The sequence below is a fragment of the Alligator mississippiensis genome, chromosome 7, assembly GCF_030867095.1.
Source record: "Alligator mississippiensis isolate rAllMis1 chromosome 7, rAllMis1, whole genome shotgun sequence".
In the NCBI taxonomy this organism is placed as follows: Eukaryota; Metazoa; Chordata; order Crocodylia; family Alligatoridae; genus Alligator; species Alligator mississippiensis.
In genome coordinates this window covers 61,696,222-61,713,104 of record NC_081830.1, presented here as the reverse complement: position 1 = coordinate 61,713,104, position 16,883 = coordinate 61,696,222, and the positions used below count along the sequence as shown (strand labels likewise).

The following is a 16,883-nucleotide window of genomic DNA, read 5'->3' as shown; positions in this document are numbered from 1 at the left end:
TACTGCTTTTCTGCTCAGCATGTCTGACCCACATCCTTAAGACTGACTTCCAGAGACAGCAGTTCATGGAGAGTTGTGATTCCATGGCCCTGGAGGAGGGACAGAGAGGGCAGGAACCCATGGGTACAAGGAGAGCTCCTCCACTGATCTTAAGTATCTGCTGATGGGGAAACAGAGACTCCCATTCATTTTGAGCTGTGCTGAAGAGGGGAGGTAGGCAGGAACAAGCCCTGTCTCCTCCCCATTCCATAAGGAAAGTACACAAGGGAAGAAAATTTCTTCAAGGACCAGATGAAAGGTATGTTTCTGCCCCACAGTGAAACCTGTTGAAAACTTTCTATTAACTTAATGTCACAGTTCTCTCACTGGATAATTCCCCACAGAAGGGACAGTCTGATCTATTTGTGTTAATTACTGCACGGTAAGTGGTCTTTAGGCCAGCGTCTACACATGCAGCAGTTAAAGCACAGTAATGCTGCGTGTGGACTGACTTGAGACTAAAGTTAGTTCCAAGTCAGTCCACACACACAATGTTACTGTGCAGTAAAGCGTCTACACATGTTACTAAGCAGTAACTAATCAGAAGTAAATTTGATACCTGCATGATGCAGGTATCAAATTTAGGCCCAAGTTGGCATTAAGTCACCATGGTTACTGTGCAGTATGGGCATGCACATGTAGCATGCCCATACTGCACAGTAATTTTTGGTTACTGCTCAGTAATTTAAGTTACCGTGCAGTAAATGTGTAGATGTGCCCAGAGGGAGCTCTAACAATATGTTCCTCCACCTCTGAGTTTTTTGTGCTAACTTTCCCTCTTCAAACATGTAACAGAGAGTAAAAGTCTCGCCCCACAAATTCTTCTGGGTAGGTCTAGTATCTGCTTCCCTGCAGGCCTAATACAAGGTGAGCATTCCCTCGGTACAAACCTAATAACCACAGCCAGATTCTTATAGACTGAAGTCTCACCATACAGACAGACAGACAGACACTTCTATTATGCTTCACTTGTCACTCATGGCCAAAGAGTGAACTGCAGCTTATATATTTTGCCCCAAAGACTGCTCAGCACTGACAGGTATAAAGATGGTTCCTGTTGCCTCCTACTGTTTTAATAGCAGTCTTGTTCCCATTTAAGTCATAAGGAATTTTGTTGTCAGTGTTAGTGGGAGTGAGATTGGACCAATTAGGCTAGGAATAGACATTCAAAAAGCCTTAGCCTGAATTGATTCAATCTTGCAGGTTAGTCTAACCTGGCTAGGCTAAACCAGTTTGTAATGGGACAGACATCCCAGAAATGCAGGCACATTCCTGCAGTGGTTCAGGCTAGAAGCCAGGGGGCACTAGATCAGCCCTCCCTTCCCTTCCACAGTCCTGAGCCAAGGGGAGGCATGACCAGGCCCCAGCAGGATGCTTCAATTAGGGAGGGGTCTCCCTGCCCCCACAGCCCAGCAGACAGTTGAGAACACAGTGTTTAGCACCCCTAACTCAGTGTTTATCCCACGATCAGAAAACAAAGCCTCTCTCCATTAGTTCAAGCTCTTCTTAAACAGCTTTCCAAGGAAAGAACTGGTCTCCAACAGCATGGACTGTAGTTAGCAAGTGGTATGCTAGCTAATGCTGAGAGGTGTCAGTGTAAGGCGGGGGGAACAGGGTGAAGCCAGGCAGATAACTGCAGTCTCGGTCTTGAGTTCCAGCCAGGGAGCATAGGGGAGGGACCAGCCCTGCTGTGGAGCAGAGCCCCACCCAGTCCAGAGAGCATTCTGGGATGCTGGGGGAGTCTGGTTTAACTTAAACCAGGAAGGGGTCTGGGACCAGGCATTGCATAAACCAGTTTGACCCAAATCAGTTCAGTCTGATATTGCATTCAACCAAATTTATCTCAAACTGGTTTCAATAATTTTCAAACTGGTTTATGTGCACTGAACATCTGTTCTGTTACAGGTTTAAACCAGTTTCTGATCACTTAAAGCAGTTTATATGTAATGTCTGTTCCTTAATGTTTAAGGAGTTGTTGTATCCACACAAATCATCCCAGAAGAGTAATGAAACTCGGCAAGTATTTATTCTTGGTACTGGGGTCCTACATGGGCTGGGGTGGTGTGGGTGCTAAGACTCATGTTGACTGCCCAGAGATCACAAGTACAAGGCCACAGCAGAAGCACTCATGGTACTGCTCTGTCAGATTCCAATAAATCTATGAATTCTGCTAACTACCTTATTACAAGGATACAAAAAAGGCGAGGACTGGGGTTGTGCAAGTCATAGCTACATCAGTGTATCACGAAAGCAATGTGTTCACATTTTCCACATATGAAAATCCATGTATGTTAATTTCCACAATTTGGTTATGAAAGCAACAAAATTATTCCCCAGGGAACCTGGAAAAAAAACAAACTTCCAGTGATAATAAGGAAGTACATCACACTGAACCCCTTCTTTCTCCTCAGCATAATGAACTGTATCCTGGAAACAGACTAACAGAACTAAATATGTATACAAATGTTTGAACAGAGAAAAGATTTTATCTGTCTACTGAACTCCTAACAGAAGTGCCTCAGGATAGTCGTCTGGACCAAATGTATGTTTAAAATAATGTAACCTTCTGCCTCTAGCACAAGAATCCATCAGACATTAAGTGCTAACTGCTCAGTGTTCAGCTGTGTATGCATTAAACCCAAATTACACACTCCATTGCTGCTTTTGCAAGGGCAAATCAGCAGTGTGACTCTCAAAATGGATACCAGTATTATTGTAGATGCTGAGCTGAAATATATTTTTAAAACATTTCAGAGAGCCAGGCAATGTCTGTTTGTGTGCGTAAGTGCACCCAGTGTATTTTGGACTTTCAGGCCTCTAGCTTGAAAATCTGACACCTCCCCCCCACCCCCCAAATCATGTGATGGTGTTTGAGTGGAGCTATAGGAAGAAAACTGACCCTCTGAAATAACTTTCAGAAATTATATATTCTTTCTGTTGCTATGGGTCAAATTAGTTCAGTTTGCAAATCAAAAGGTGATTTTTCTGCTAGAGCTGCAGATGCCACCCTATAGTCGGCAAATCAAGGTGTGGTCGGTCACCATTCAGAATATTCCTACAGCCAATTTCAACTGACAATTTTGTTGTTTGATGAGACCGAATAGAGCCCAGGTCAATCGTTCATAGCTGCACTTATACTGTATGGCTAACAGTGATAAACCCTGGTTTCTCCACCTAGCCAAATAAGACTGGGAGATACACCTGGTGACCTGGAATAAATATGCGCTGAAAAAGGAGATAGCATTTTACAAAATCTTTTTCTTACCATCCCTGAAGCTTGGCTCATTCTATGTTGTCCTTGGGGTAGGTGCTGGCCAGGCCTTGAAAGCTGAGGGACCCATTCTGGTCAGAATTCTTGGTGGATGGGTACCATTCAACTGCTGAACCACTCTGCTAGTTGCCTGACTGGATGTTGTGCTCATCTTTCATTCTTGACAGAGTGACTAATCATCACTGGTCTTCTTGGCATCTGGATGACCTGCAACAGTTTAAATGTTTAGAAATGCTAGAGTACTGGTGGGTATTCAGTGCACAGCATGATTGGTTGAGGCACAGCAAGCAATGGTGATTATCTGTTTTGGATATTGTAAAGACCATGAAAAAAATATTTTCCTGTAGTACAGTTTGTAGCCCACCTCAACTATTCTGGATCATGAGAAATATTAGAGGTTTCTCTATAGCAGTGTCTGTTAGTTGCTGTGAAGAATTTCTCATCTACTTTGAAGATGTCAGTAGATTATGCCCCATATTTTCAAATGTGTTCATGAAATTTTGAGTGTCTCCATTTGTGGTTAAGTTGAAACATCTTAATGGAGACAAATGTTCAGCATCGCTGAGCATCTATTTATAACTCCCATGACTTGAAATAGATTTTTTTGGTGCCTAGTATCTCTGAAAATCAACCTATAGGTATCTCAGCTTGAGGAACCAAAACATTATGGTTCCAAAAATCAGTGGACAGATTTGGAAATCTGGACTATATCAAGTCTTGTTAGACTGGTTCCACTTCAGGAGGAGATAAATGCATTATTGACTTTTGGCCAGTCATGTTTATAAGAGTTTACTGAGACATTGGGATTCTGTAGCCACAACCTGCAAAACACGTATTTATCTATCAGAGCATGTGAAGTCTAGGGGCCACTAGAGTTTAGATATTTCCTTACTATGAGAAGTCTAAGCTGTGAAAAACCTTGACTGTATTAGGCCATGCACCCTTCTGTAGGTTTACCACAGCAAGTCAAACTGTACTGATTAGAAAACTGCCAACACATAATGCAGTCCCTAGAAGATATGTAGCCCCTGCTTTGGTAGTGTTATTTTTACCCTTGCACAATCTGGAGGCAGTTTTCTGAGGTTTGCAAAACCTGTTTTTTCCTGCACATCTTAGTCCTCATGCTTTCAAATGCACAACCTGGCTGACGCTCATAGCTGCCATGGTGTTATTTGTCCTGGGTTTACATCTTGAGCTTTACTGCACTGTTTAAGTCCCACAGCCTTTGTATCACAGATTTTAAAAAGTGCCCAGGAAATGCTTCCTATTGTCAGGCTTTCTGCCCCCCCAGTAGTGGTCTCAAAATTCTGCATGCCTGAATGAACTGTGAACAATAATTAATCAACCAATGCACATGGGAGATAGTCATGAGTTCATGTTCTGTTTTTCTTAGTTCACCTATAGTTTCCCTTTGTATTTTCATACTTTCACAGTATAATTTGCTCATCATCAGAGTTGATACTAAACATTCTCCATGAGATGATGCTACCAAAAAAATCTTAAGAATTTTGAAAACCATTATCAAGTAAGTTTCCTTGAACCATATCTATAGCATTTGGCAGCAGAAATATTCAAAAGTTTGTAGACTATCTCACCAGAACAGAGATAGAGTGTGAAGGCATATTATCAAAAAAGGAGAAGTCTTGTTGATAGATTATGAAAATTAGCAAAATCCTGACAGAGTTTCCAATACATAATTAAAAACATGTAGGACAGAATACAGACTACTACCAAAAGAGACAACAATGCAAAATACTATGGATGATACTTCAAAGGCACACAGGGTGTTAAGATAACTGTTTCAAAGAAAAGGAAAAGTAAGGTAGACAGACTTCAAGTGAGTGAAACTTACATGGCATTTACAGGAGGAAATCCAAGAGTTGTGTAGTTTCACCCCCCTTTGATTCCTGGTTTACTCAAAGTTTAAAACCAACTTCCTGGCAGTAGCAGAAGCATTTGTATTCAGTCACCAGTGAAGAAGTCAATGACTATATCGCTTGTTATAGTCTACCTGCTTGCTTCTAAACTCCTCATTCAACAGGTGTTAATGACCCTACCTTCTGTCACGGGTCTATTTTCTCCTCTCCCCCTGGAGAAATGTGTACATAGTGGAATGTATGTTTTAGATTGTTCTTATTTGCACACACACACACACTGCTCTATGTTCATGTTAGAAAAGGCAAGGTCAAAGACCTTATCAAAGATCTTATACTAGCTGTAGAGGGTGGTGAAGTTTGTAACCCTCCTTAATTTCTTTAGGAGTGTATTCCACACTCTTGGACTTGTTCCTGAGAAAGCTGGCTTCTACACAGACAAGCATTGCTGTTACTGAAGGAAATTTCATTATGCCAGAGGGGCAAAGTTGTTAACTGGGTTCTTTATATGAGCGCTATAGACATTTCTTTAGATAGTTGGACCCCAGCTGTTGAGTGTCTTGAAGTAAAAACTAAGACCTTGAACTTGATTCAATATTTTGTAGGGCAGATAACAGCATTTATGTATTTTTGACTGTCTGTGCAGCTAGCGAGAGACACTGTAGAATTTTGAACCTGCTAAAGTTTCCAAAATTAGGCAGGTTTGGGTATATTGCATTCCTGTAATTGCTCTAAGAAGTGATGAAGGCATAAATACCTAAAACCAGATTATAATTTCCAGGGATGAGACAGTCTCCTAACAAACTGGAAATGGTAGGAAGTGTTGCTTGTGTGTGCTGCTCTGAAAGGAATCCAGGAATAATGTTCAGCTGTGGACTTAATTAACCAATTGTGGATATGCACTTTCAGCCAAAGGAGGCTAGTTTCATTGGCCACCAGAATCACCTGTGTCTTGCTCATCAGGTTCAGTTTCAACAAGCTGTTCTTCATTCATGAGCTGATCTTATCAAATCACAGGGTTTTCTTGGTAGTAGTGGTAAACCACAGGCAGAGCAGTTTGTCAGGGATATATTACTGACACCCGAGTCTGCTTCACCTGACCAGTTTACCTACTGTCATGTAGCAAATAACCAAAAAATGAAAGCATAGAGAGAGAAAAAAAACTGACTCCACAGCAGAGGGATCTCGGGAAGGGTATACAGTTTACCATCATTACCTTTTGGATACATCCCTCTAGAAAACTCAAGCTATTTTAATGTCTCCCCTTGACCCCTTCTAACTCTTTCAGATGAGACAGATCTGTAATATCTGATAGTCAACACCTCTGAACGCTACAGACAGTTATTTGAAGATGAGAGTAGATGTCTACATACCACCCATTAGCAGGAGATTATCCATCAGTGCCAGTGCTAATTAAGCCAATGCTATCCTATGCCCTGAGGTGAATCCAGGCTCAAGGATAATTGGTTTCTGAGAAGCTTGTAGTTTTTGGTTTTCTTTGTTTGCTAACTTCTCTATTAGCTTGCTCTGGAGTGGAAGCTTTGGCACTGGATAGTATATAGCTAGAATCTCTATGAGGACATATTTCTTCAGCACTGTGTGTATGACTACTGTGTGTATTTGAGAAAGCCAACACATCATTCAGAGAAAGGATCAACCTATTTTGGTCAGGAGTGGAACCAAATGCCAGATATCCCAGTACTGGAAGCATTCCAGTCCTTGACAAATGCACACATTTATAATTTTCAGCATTTTGCACTTCCTGATAGATGATTTCAGGATCAGATAAGCAGGAAAGAACTTCCTTGGAAGGATCTAAAAATGCCAGGTGACATCCAATCTGACCCATTGTTTAATTTGCATTCCAAAGGTTTCAGCCTCTCAGTTTTCCCCAGTAATTGTTTTATTCGGTTGCACAGATCTTCTAAATAAACATAACAGTCACCCAACAATCACTGCCCAATTCACATGTCTGCATGGTTATGGAGAATTCAGTCAGGAATACAGAAGTGCATTGGGCCAACACAAGCCATGACAGAGCTGAGAGGAGCTGTCAGCTAACCTTCCTCTGAAACAAAATCTGTTTCCAGTCTGAACCCATTGACAGTGCAGTGGTATTTGGGGATAAGAGTGGTGGAGAGAATAATTCGTTTTCCCAGCTATATACATAGCATTGTCTCAAGTTACCACTTCCAAACAGCTTTCTCCCTTAGGGTCTTTAGCATGAGAGAAAAATGAAGGGATAATGTTACTTGCACATGAGAGGAGAGGGCCTGAAAGTGGCTCCTTGAAGAATGTGTAAACATTACCTGCTGGATTACTCTGAGCCAGCTGAAGAGAGATGCCTAATTTACTTGACTTGAATAAAATATTAACCTAGAGGAATCACTTCAAAGTTAATGCACTAGAGTGGCTGATAGCCTCCACAACTTGTTTGAGAATCCAGTCACTGGCAATACGGAACACATGTAGACCTGATTCTTAGAGAGATGGGGAACCCAAAATAACCCCAAAGAAGTCTGAGACTTGCAAGAGCTCAGCACTATAGAAGAGCCCAAGCATATTCATTGCTTTTAAAGGGTCATTGCCAGCAGGTTCTAGTTGCTGCCTTTAAAAAAATGCCTGAAAGCTTTTAACCTTTTTTCCTAACAATACTTTAGATCAATGGGGGCCAACCTTCATGACAAGCATGCCACAAATTAGCCTGCACCTTTCCAAAGTGCCATTCTGTTCCCCTTCTTCTGCCCAGTCTGCTGCTCTGCTTTCTGCTCCATGCCCTGTGCTCCTTGACCATTCTGTTGCTCTTATTTCTGCTTCCTGCTCTATCTGGCAATGTGCTGCCTGTCCCTTACCTAAATTGCTGTGTGCCACACAGAGTCTGCCTATGCCACACATGATTTTTAAGGAAATCTGGGACACTGCCTCCCCACAACCAATCCCCGTCCTATGTAGGAGGAGCAGTGCCCAGCTCAGCCCACCCCCTGCCTGCAGCCACTGCTCAGGAGGGCACCAAACAGTGCTAAAATACAAGTTCACCAAGGGTGCCATACCTGCGCACATGCATGAACACACATACAAGAAGCCTACGCTTGCAGCAGCGCTCTCCCCCTCCCCGATCTTCTTCCAGCTGATCCCCACCCCAGGCAGGAAGAGCAGTGCCCAGCCCAGCCAGCCCACTGCCTCTGGCTGCTGCTCAGGAGGACCGAGGCCAGCTAGTGCAGGCAGATGTGGCGCCAATTCGGGACTTTTGTTTCCATGTTCACCAACCAGCCAGGATGCTAGGACTGCCTATAAAAGCTGGGACTGTCCCAGCCAAACTATGATGCATGATCATCCTACACCTATGGCACATGCCACAGGTTGGCCACAACTTCCTTGGATTGTCAATATAGAAACAATTCCGAACAGCTATTATACATTGGCATATTCATGTTGTTTTCATTATGCTTGCATAAATTAAAGACCTATAGTTTTCATTTTTATCTTGCCACTTTTACTTTCAGTGCTTCGTGTACTACTAACGCACTGCTTCATTTGAATTGTAGGCACTCAAAGGGAATATTGTTAAAAAGTACAGTCTTAATGCTTTTCCCAAAACTATTTGTCAAAACGACACACCACTGTCTCTTTCAAATGAAGGGGGATAACTTTTAACTGCATTTGAAAGGTAACTTTCACATAGAAATGCTTGTCATCGAAGAAACTACCTGAATTAAATTGTATTGTTTAATAATATTAATCAATAATGTCTGCTTTAAAGAAGGCCTACTAGAAATCACAAAAACTGCTCATGATCTGGGGTTTTCTTTGGAATTCATTTGTTTCTGACCATCATTCTTGCCATAAAAATACCACAGGATGCTGGAAACAACGGAATGGGCCTATCCTTACTGGCATCTGCAAGAACCCTCTGAATACTCACATAAGGCCACAAGCTTCCTACTCTCTCTGAAGTCAATTGCAAAAATCCTAGTCAGTAATAGTAGGATGGAAACCAAATTTTATATTATTAGAAGAAATCACATCTTTGCCCCAAATACTTTTGGGCTATAAAAACATCAGCATTTTACTTTATACTCACATTGCTGAAATTCACTTGGTTCTGGTTACAGTAAAAGCTAGAATGCAAAATAAGGGCCCAATTCTGCTTCTGCATGTAAACTCTCATTGACTTGGATGGAAAGAATGCAAGGTCGAATTCCAAAACAGTTGTTTAAAATCTGTTTCTGCTCTTCAGCATACAACAAGTTAGTGTGTTACCACAGGCCGCCCAGCAGGAGAGCTCCTCTCCCATTTCTGATTCTTTATATGGATAGATTTTACCAGTAAGCCTGCATTTATTCTGGAGGCCAGCGGTGTCCTGGAATTTGCTAGCACATAAACAGTTATTTTGTATCCCTACACAGTATCCCCTTGGACAGTATTTTTGTATGTGGACATGCATCTAATGTATTTCAATCCAATGTTAAACTTGAACCATGAATGTGTGCAGCTTTGGAAGGAAGGTCTTGATTTTGAACTTTATATGCATTATGAACAGCACCAAGCCTCCCAGTCCTGCTCTGCCCTGTCATGCCAGGTCCCGCCTGCTGGGCCATGGAGGCTCTGAAGGGAGGGGACCTCTGAGCCCACTGCTGGGGAGGAGGGGGCTGTGGACCCAGGTCCCAAGCCCCATAGACCTGGCAGCTGGGGGGCCCCTCCAGCAGGGCTTGGAAGGGCAGGGGGGCTGTGGGTGGGGAATGAGGGTCACCAGCAGGGCCCAGGGGGCTGTGGGTCAGGAGTGAGGGCACTGGCAGGGCCCAGGGGGCTGGGGGCAGCAGTAAGGGGCACCGGCTGGGTTGTGGGGCTGTGGGTCCTGAGTGAGGAGCTCTGGCAGGGGCAGGGGGCTGTGGGTTTGGAGGGAGGGGCACCAGCAGAGCTGGGGTCCTGCGGCTTGGGAGGGGCAATGGCATGGGCAGGAACAGGGCACCAGCACCCTACCCTGTTTTGTGGCACTGAGCAGCTCTGATATGCCAATGCCTTGCCCATGTCATTGCCCCTCAGTCCCAAGCCACAGACTCCATCCCTGCTGGTGACCTTCACTCCTGACCTACAGCCCACTGGCCCTGCCAGTGCCCCTCACTCAGGAGCCACAACCTCTACGGACCTGCTGGTGCCCCTCACTCCTGACCCACAGCTCCCTAGCCCTACTGGTGCCTCTCACTACCCCCCACCCTCACCCCCTGATCCCTGCTGGAGGGGGCCCCAAGCTTCCAGGGCTATGGGCCCAGGGACCCGGGTCTGTATCCCCCTGCCCCCCCAGCAGAGTGCAGAGTCTGGCTCCCCTTCCCCCATGGGTGGCACAGCTGGAGTAGAGCCCATGGAGGGGAAAATGTGGGCTGGCAATTGCAGAATCAGGACCACACTGCTGCCCTCCCCCTGGGGCCTCTGCAGCCCAGTGGATGGGACCCGACGCGGCCGGGCACAGCGGGGTAGGAAACCTTGGTGCTGCTGCTAGGAGCCCCATGCTGCCATGGAGAGGCATCCCCTGCCCGCCCAGCAGCTGTGGTGGGCACATCTCATGTCTAGTGACCCAGCATGACAGCACAGTCAGGGCCTTGACTTACCTGGGGACGGAGCTTGGGTCCAGGTCAGTGCAGCATGCACTGCCTGCCCCGCACATGCTGTAACACTGAAGCAAGGGGCAGCCATAGAGATACTCTGGCTGGCTACCAGAACATCTCTGTGGAGGACCTGAGCCTCCGGTTGCCTCAGGGCACAGTCCTGGACCATGTCCTGCCCCACTTTTTTCTGCAGGTTTTTTTTTTTTATTTCTGGATATCCAGGTATGACATTTTGAGCCCGTGCTGCAATATGCAACACAGGAAACGTTTTTCTGTTCCCAGTGTGCCTTTTGGTGCATCTGAAACTGCTTTGAGACACTGCAAGAGGCATGTGCTGGCTCATGTGGATGTGTCTACAGTGTTAAAAACTTTCTGACCTGTTGTGGGCTTTATGAGTTATTTGCAAACAGGAGAATTGCTCTAGTATTTTTCTGTAGTCAAAAAATGACTGAAAAGTGATACTTGGCATTTTCTGAGGATGCCTCAAGTGTAACGAGGGGGCACTTGAGCTGAATGAGGGGTGCCTAGAGTCTAAGATTGAGAACCACTGCTCTAGAAACACAAGCTATACTGGAACAACCATTCCAAAGAAAGTGGAATTTCTTTCCAATATAAGTTTCTACAGTATACCAAGAGTTTCAGCAATTATGACATTCTCTCTGCCTATCTCCCAGGTTTATTTGTGCAACAATACAATTGCAGGGGTTTAGGTTGTAGCTGTGTTGGTCTAAGGACATAGGCAGACAAGGTTCCTTGGGTGAATTTGATATCTTTTATTAGACCAACCCAAATGGTTGGAGAATAGTTATTAAGCAAGCTTTTGGGTTCAAAAACCCTTCGTCAGGCTAAGGAAGCTTCAGCAGTTGCTGTGTGCTCTTCCTGGATGGAATGACAAGTAAAGAAGCCAGGGGCTGGGCTGGGGAGTCAGTTGCCAGGCAGATTGTAATGTATCAAAAATCCAATGTCTATGTTTAGTCCATGATCTCTAGTATCTAGCAGGTTGATGAAATGGAGCTCATAGGCTCGTCTCTGGGATGTGTTGTGTAAGTTTCCCTTGAGGATCAGGACTGAGAGATTGGGGAGAGAGTGGCCCTCCTGTGAGAAATGTGCCCCCACCGGTAATTGGGTGTTTCTGTCTTTGATGGATTTCCAGTGTGCGTTCATTCTGGTGCGCAGTTGTTGTCTGGTCTCTCCTACATATCTTCCATCAGGGCATTTGGTGCAATACAATTGCTTAATTTATCTACGCTACTAGTACTTTCAACCCTAACTCTCTTCAATTCTTCACTGTACATCTGATGATAATTATGAGCTGATTCTCTACTATGTAGACAGAGTTCCAAGCCGCAGGTTGTAGAACAAGCTGCTTTAAGCCAAGTGCAAGCTAGTTTAGAATTCTAAACTTTTAGGGTTGTATTTTTAGCCATGGGCCCTATGCAAAGTTTGCATCCAGTGCACTATAGACAATTTTTTTGTGCAAAACCACTGTGATATCCAGTTACCCAATTGTGTAAGGCACATAGGAAGTTACTCAATTGACATGAACATGCAGATGTAGAGACAATTCTGTGATATAAAATTAAAGGGCTGATCTGTGGCTAAATGAAAAGTCAACTCTTAAAGTTGAAGAGTAAAAAAATCATACTTTACAATATTCCTGCTAACTGCATGTCTAATAATACATTTGAATTAATTATATGTCCATTAATTCATTTGGTACTTTTATGATCTGGAAACTAAATATCACTGGCTCAGGCCACAATATCCAGGGCGACTCTTTAGTACCTGGATAGAGACTCGCTTGTAAACAATAAGTATATCTGCGGTTATGATGTTTTACTTCCCTGAGGCTTTTCTAGTATTATTGTAAAAGGTGTAAGAAACTTTTTATAAGACAAGTACTGCCCCTCCTATACTTCCCTCTAAGCTGCCTGCAATCTATCCTGATCTTCCTGTGTGTGTTCCAGATGCCATACATTTGCCTCTTGGCACCACTCGCTTGCAGAGAGGTATTCTCTCTCCTGCCTTGCTTAGTGCATAATAAAATGAACAACGTGAAACTGAACAACAGCACTAAAAATAACCTAAATTAAACCACTGAAAAGTGAAAGGAACCAGGTTCACAGGCTGCAATGTTCACAGAAGTCTTAATTCTGTGTGTAAAATTTAGTCACAATGTCAGAATATTTTACACACTAGATTGAGACCAACAGCTCATTATACCATAGATTACTGACCACAGCCTTAATGACTTTAGTCACTCCCAGGAGAAGATGGGTGACCTAGACATAAACAACTTTATATCATCTGCTTTATATCCCCTAAGCTATCCAGGCTACCTGGAGGTACCCCTTGAACTGAAGACCAAAGGTGCACAAATGAAAATCCAGCTGAAAACAGCTTGGTTAGGCCTGTGTTGGTCTTGAAACCTAAAAATATTTCTATATAAAACAATGCCCAAACTTTGATCATGGAGTAGTTGGAGACTTGCACTTGGTTAGGCTGTATGACATGACACGTAAGAAATGTAATGGCTCTTAGGAGGATCTCTGAGCTGCTGGGTAGCTAATTGTACTGTAATACTAAATCTAATCATTAAACCCTCAGGTGAGTAGAGCCACTGTGGGGGCTGAATAAGTATTACTTGCCTGAGGAAAATACACATGATTTTGCTCATAAATGACAAAGGCCAAAGAAAGAATTAATAGTTCTGCATGTGTCAGTTAAAATTGGAGTTACATTTAAAAAATCCTATTTTAAATTATGGTGTTAGAGGCCAAACAACTCTACCCTTGCACTGTCATCCCAGAATCTATCTTTGTTCAGTCACAGCTTAAAATAGGATGACTAACAGGACAAACAACTGGAAAAATCCTGCGCTGTTGCCAGCGGACAAACAACAGGCAGAGGCATGGAACTGTTTCATGTCACTTCTAATGTGTTTGTTGCTCATAAAAGGAAAAACTTCAGTATGATTCTAAAACACGTGAAGCTGAGTGTTTACAAAGGCAAATGGGAACTTTGCAGTCTAAACATTTGGAATTAATTAGTAGCTCAGAGTCAATGTGGGATCCTACTGGCTCCAGGTAGCTCTCACCAATAATTAATTCAGGGGTAGCCAACCTGCAGCTGGGTGCTGCATGGGCTTCCTCTGTGTGTGGTATGAGGCAGCTAGGGCAGGAAGCAAAAGGCAGAGCATCAGATCAGGTAGAGAGCACAGGGCAGAAAGCAGAGAAGCAGCTTGGGCAGGGAGCACAAAGCTGAGCAGCAGATTGGGTAACAGAAAGGGATTGGCACTCAGGGTAGTGAGGAGTGGGTGCAGGGCTAATTTATGGCACACCTGCCAAAAGGTTGACCCCCGCTAAATGAGTATACTGATATTTCTCTTTGTGAACACTGTGGGGTACTCAGGCTGGAGTCTCCTTCACTCATAAGAGAGGGGGCTTCTAGAGGAGTGTTTGTAAAATGCTTCTTGACTGCAGAATTCTGCTGTAGTCCAAAAGAGGTTAAATTAACTGACTTTCAGACCATGTTATAAAGACCCTCTGATAAGGGAGGATACATTTGCCTGCATGGATAAGGTGATTTTCGAGGTTGGAGATCCCTGGAGGAGTGGAGAATATTTTCTAAAGAGCTAGCTGGTTTTTGCATGCATTACTGCAAAGGGGTCCAGGTTACATGATACAGTTGAACTTTAAGACCCTGATCCTGACGTGACTTCTGTGTGTGTGGCTACCTCATCCTTTCAGAGCCTCACTGATTTCAGTAGAACTCTGCCAAGTGAGGTTTGCACTCCAGGACTTGGCCATTATTTTATTGATTTGTGCTTTGTTGGGCTTACTTTTTAATCCTCAGACACTAGGATCCTGCAAGAGCGTGGCACCTGATTCCATTCTATTTCAGAGACGCCAGAGCCAGGGATAGGCACTTCTCTTTCTATTTCCCTATATACATAAACACAAAATGTAAATATAGTGAATAGTAGAAACAAGTGTATTGTTCCAAAGGACAGCTTAAAACAGAAACAGCCACCAATAACTAACTTTTCATGGATAGATCTGAAAAAATTAAATAAGCCTAATAAATCAAATGATATTAGTATGCAGACACTGCAGCAAAAACTAGGGATCTGAAGTCTGAGACACTGCCAAGAACTTTTGTATCAAATGCTACCAATTGGAACATTTTATAATCTAACTGGGAATACCTCTGAATATTAGATGCCATTTCTGATTTTTTTCGACCTACTGCTCTGTTTGCTACAAAATGGAAATATGCAATCACCATTAAGGCACGGACCTGAATGCTTGTTTCTGCAGCAGTTGAAAAAGCTAGGAGGGAGAGGCACCAAACCTTACAACAAAGCTGTGCTAACACAGTTGCTGCATTATGAATCAGACAGTGTTCATTGGGAGAGGCAGGCTGCAATGGTGAGGGTACCAGAGAGACTGCCAAGAGACTTGGGGTTCTATTTCTGGCATTGGCAATGATTTGCTGCATGACCTTGGGAAAGTGACTTAATCTTTCTGTGCATTACTTTTCTCAGTCTATACATGTTAAGTATTTTTCCCACTACGCACACAGCTTGTTCTTAAGGAGCAAAAGAAGGGAAGTACTGCTATTTGACCATTGGAAGAGAAAATGAAATAAGCTTCTTTCTGGTTCATTCAAATTTCCCATTGATTTCATATGCAATTTTGGGTGCACACAGATTCCATCTGTGGCTATTACACACCATAGAGAGTAATGAGGAATTAAATGTTAAAAAATGATAGTGACCCTATCAGATTACAATGTTTTTCTTAAGAGTATATATAGAACCTCATGTTGTTTGACCTCCAAATAAACACTGTTTCAAGATCATGAGGTATTCAGGTAGGCATAAATCGCTGAGGGAAAGGAATCCTATTATCCCTCTTTCTGCAAAAGTGGAACTTAGACACAAACTTTGCCCAGGGTCACAGAGGAAATCTATGGTGAAGCAGGCAACTGAGCCTGGGCCTTCTGAATCTTAAGCTAGTGCTCTAACCACCACTCTTCTTGCTCATTAGAATATGCATATCTTCCCTAGAATTAGCAATTTAGCCAGACTCAAAGTGTGTTAATTCCCTTATAGTAAAACTAAATAGCTCACGGTCTTTTTCTTGCCACCACTTATGCACACAACTTAATGCACATGAGCAGTTCAGTGGGACTACTTGTACTAAATTACTTACATGCATAATAAGCATTTGCATGATCAAAGCCTTAATGACATGACAACAGAAACAGGGTAGGAAAGGCACAGTAACGGGATCATGTTGTTATTCTGCATGGCTTAACAGTCATTCTCTGTTGGCATTTTAAATGTCATTTAAAAGGAATTTATCTTAGTTTCCCTTTCTTTTTGCAGAGGTCATGGTAGACAAGAGTCTTGAAGGAGGCTTTGTAAAGAGGAAACTTGGTGACTTGACAAGCCATTTCAAGGAGTTTCTGAGTAGGGGAAGTGGATACATGGTTGTTGGGGGAAGCAGACAAATGGAGTAGGGAAGTGCAGTCCTGGTGATTTATGTCAGTGCTTTTTAAGAGTTCTCCACTGACATGACAGTGGTGTAAGAGGCAACTTGAGTGGGAGAATTCAGACCTTTCCATGAACATCATATAGAATCCTTTGGCAGTGCCTCATCCAGGGTGTTCTACATATGCATATGCATATCTGTAGGCTCTGCAGTGTGATATGAAGTTAAGTTTTAATGTTTCATGTACATAAGTTTAACTGAAACTTTATCTCAAGCACTTCTGAATGGAATGTCATTTGATATTTCACCCTCTGTATCAGCTTGTAATAATCTGTACTATATACATGCAACAGCCTCCAGAAGAGGCATCAGGTGTGTGAACTAAGGACCTTTGGTTTCAAAGTACAAGTCTTTAGCAGGAAACTAAAGACGTAGTTCCATTAGTACAGATACAGGAGTACAGGGAACTGTTATATATGATTAAGCTTGTTCAGTCCCAGCTAAACACAGTGCTTCATACCATGGTGTCCATTCTTTGCCCCAACTTCTGCTTAATTGCATATATAGACATGTAATGCCAGTTTGCCCGCACAGCCCA

The 16,883-nt window shown here is 43.2% G+C and overlaps 1 long non-coding RNA gene across 19 annotated transcripts in view; it reads right to left on the bottom strand.

Annotated features, from left to right (window-relative positions):
- The window catches only part of LOC109284199 (uncharacterized), a 190,123-nt gene that overhangs the window by 105,027 nt on the left and 68,213 nt on the right, over positions 1-16,883 (bottom strand). For all 19 annotated transcript variants that reach the window (XR_009463468.1, XR_009463470.1, XR_009463471.1 and 16 more), the window contains one exon: positions 3,305-3,517. This is a non-coding gene — a long non-coding RNA (uncharacterized LOC109284199). The remainder of the gene's footprint in view (positions 1-3,304; positions 3,518-16,883) is intronic.